The sequence below is a fragment of the Cicer arietinum genome, chromosome 3, assembly GCF_000331145.2.
Source record: "Cicer arietinum cultivar CDC Frontier isolate Library 1 chromosome 3, Cicar.CDCFrontier_v2.0, whole genome shotgun sequence".
In the NCBI taxonomy this organism is placed as follows: Eukaryota; Viridiplantae; Streptophyta; class Magnoliopsida; order Fabales; family Fabaceae; genus Cicer; species Cicer arietinum.
The window spans coordinates 4,963,121-4,966,681 of NC_021162.2; positions in this window are offsets into that span (position 1 = coordinate 4,963,121).

Here is a 3,561-nt window from a genome sequence, read left to right on the forward strand (position 1 = left end):
CCTTCTTGTTTCTGGGCAGGTTGCCCAATCAGAGTCGCTAAATGCTCGCAGTTGAAGCCGGGACGCCGATGAGTAAAACAATCCTTGAGCTGGTGCAGTTTTTATGTATTTGAGGATCCTCATGGCTGCCATGTAATGGTCTTCAGTCGGTGATTGCATAAATTGACTAAGTTGTTGCACGGCGAAGGTGATATCAGGTCGTGTGTTGGTCAAGTAGATAAGACGTCCAATAATTCTTCTAAAAGAGGTTGAGTCATGAGGCTGTGCCTTTGAGTTGTATAGAAATTTGTTGTCCTTGATCATAGGTGTATTGCAAGGTTTAACGCCTAATAATCCAACGTCTGATAAGATATCGAGAGCATATTTACGTTGACATATGTGAATACCCTCCCTTGAACGAGAGATCTCCAATCCAAGAAAGAACTTTAAGTCCCCAAGGTCTCTAATCTGAAAAGAAGAATTTAAAAAGGTTTTAATCGTATTGACTAAAAGAGGTTGAGTCATGAGGTTGTGCCTTTGAGTTGTATAGAAATTTGTTGTCCTTGATCATAGGTGTATTGCAAGGTTTAGCGCCTAATAATCCAGCGTCTGACAAGATATCGAGAGCATATTTACGTTGACATATGTGAATACCCTCCCTTGAACGAGAGATCTCCAATCCAAGAAAGAACTTTAAGTCCCCAAGGTCTCTAATCTGAAAAGAAGAATTTAAAAAGGTTTTAATCATATTGATCTCTAATTCAGAATTACCTGCAATAATAATATCATCTACGTAAACCAACAAAATAGTAAAAGATTTTAATGTTTTGAAAATGAATAAGGAATGATCATGTTTTGAATGTTGAAAACCAAATGATATCAAAGCACAAGATAATTTGGCAAACCATTGTCGACTCGCTTGTTTTAAACCATACAATGATTTTTTTTAAACGACAAACTTTATTATTATTATGACTCAAATAACCAGGAGGAAGTTTCATATAAACTTCCTCATGAAGGTCACCATGAAGAAAAGCGTTACTAACATCTAACTGTTTTAAAAACCAATTATTAGTGGCAGCCAAAGCAAGAAGCAATCTAACAGTAGTTAATTTGGCCAAAGGCGAAAAAGTGTCTAGAAAATCAACACCTTCTAATTGAGTGAAACCTTTAGCAACAAGTCTAGCCTTGTGCCTTTCAATAGTACCATCAGCCCTATGCTTAATCTTATAAACCCACCTACATCCTATGACATGTTTATCTTTAGGCAAGTCAACTAATTCCCAAGTGTTATTAGATTCTAAAGCTGTAATTTCATGTTGCATAGCAATGACCCAATCCTTAGATTTAATGGCTTCATGATAAGTTTGGGGTTCAACAGCACTAGTCATGGCATGAATGTATTTTAAATGAGTAGAAGAAAAAGATTTATAAGACAAAACAGAAGATAAAGGATATAAAACAGCATCAGTTGTAGAGTTAGTAGCAGTACCTGAAGAGTTTAAAATATTACAATGAAAGTCCTGAAGGTAAACAGGAGGATTTTTTGGCCTTGTTGATTTGCGAACACTAGGTGGTTTAAAAGGCTCTTCATGTGCAAAATTATTTTCATCACAAGTAGGCATGACATTAATATCATTCAAATTAGAATTACTCAATTTACTATGGACAAAATCTAATTTTATAGGTTCAAGAAGGAAATTAAAAGTGCCAAAATCACCGCAAGAGGATAAATCATTGTTAGAAGAATCATTACTAGAGAAGTATGGAAAAATATTTTCATGAAAAATAACATGTCTAGAAACTAGAATTTCCCTAGTATGTAAATCATAACAAATAAAGCCTTTAGTGCCAAATTTATATCCAAGAAATAGACATTTTCTAGATCTAGGATCTAATTTAGTCCTATGTTGATGCAAAGTAGAAACAAAGCAAAGAGATCCAAAAACTTTCAATTCATTAAGAACAGGGAGGTGTTTATATAGCAACTCATAAGGGCTATAATTATCAATGGATGCTGATGGTAATCTATTAATGAGATAAATGGCATGTTTGACAGCAAAAGACCAAAATATTTTTGGAAGATTAGCATGAAAAAGCAAACATCTAGTAACATTTAAAATATGTCTATGTTTTCTTTCCACGATAGAGTTTTGTTGTGGAGTTTCAACACATGATGTTTGATGTAGAATTCCAAATTTTGCATAAAATTCAGGATATAAGAACTCAACACCATTATCAGTCCTAATAACTTTGATAACTTTGTCAAACTGATTTTTAATTAAAACAACAAAATCATGCATTAACTTTCGAGTTTCAAATTTAGCTTTCATAAGATAAATCCAAGTGTGTCTAGTACAATCATCAACTATAGTTAGAAAATATTTATGACCATGAATAGAAGAATGAGACAAGGGTCCCCAAATATCCATATGAATCAAATCAAAAGCGTTATCAGAAATAGTATTACTAGCATAAAAAGGTAATCTAGATTGTTTGGCAAGATAACAAGAATCACAAATTTTATTAGAGTTGAAACTCACATATGGAAAATGTTTACAAATATGAGTAAGAACATTATTAGAAGGGTGTCCTAATCTAAGATGCCATAGATCAAAAGTAGCATGTGACGATTTAGAATTTAAAGAATACAACACAGAATGTTTGACATTATTAATAGGTTGTTGTAGATGGTATAAACCATTCAAAAGCTTAGCATGCCCAATCATCTTGGATGTAGGGTCCTGAATATCACATTTAGAGTCAACAAAAGTTAATTTACAATTCAAAGAAGTAATTAATTACTGCACAGAAATAATGTTTAAGGTAAAATCAGGAATGTATAAAATATTGAAAAGTTTAAATTCATTTGTTAAATGTACAGTTCCTGAATGTGTAGCTTTAACAGTATTTCCATTTGGCAATGTAACATGAATTGGTTTAATTTCATGATAAGTAATAAAAATTTTGGAATTACAAGTAACATGGTCAGTAGCGCCAGTGTCAAGAATCCAATAGTTTGGAGAAATATTACCTAAAGCAGAATTCTGTTGATTAGAGGAAACTCCAGCAATTTGAGAAATTTGATTTGTAGGTTGAGATTGATTTTCAGAAAAGGAAGCAGATTGTTGAAGTAAAAGTTTGAGTTGATTAATTTGGTCGGCAGTAAATTGAGAGACATTACCATCAGATGGATTGGATTTCGAAAACTATGATCATTAGGAGCAGACCCAGAATCATCATCAGTAATTGAAGAATTGATAGATTTGGTGTTCTTGTATCCAGAAGAATATCCAGGCGGAAAACCATGCTTAAAATAACAATGATCAACAGTGTGTCCTAGCCTGTTGCAAAAAGTACATTGTCGTTGAGGAGCTCCACCTCTGCCCCGACCAGATCCACGACCTTTACCACGACCTAAACCATTTCTTGGATTAGCATTAGAAGTACCATGGATGGAAGAGTTCATTAAAACCTTAGCATCAACACAAGGACCAGAAATTTGTCGTTCTTGCTGTAAAATTAAAGAAAATGTTGTGGTTATATCAGGTAGGGGATCCATCATCAAAATTTGGGTTTTTA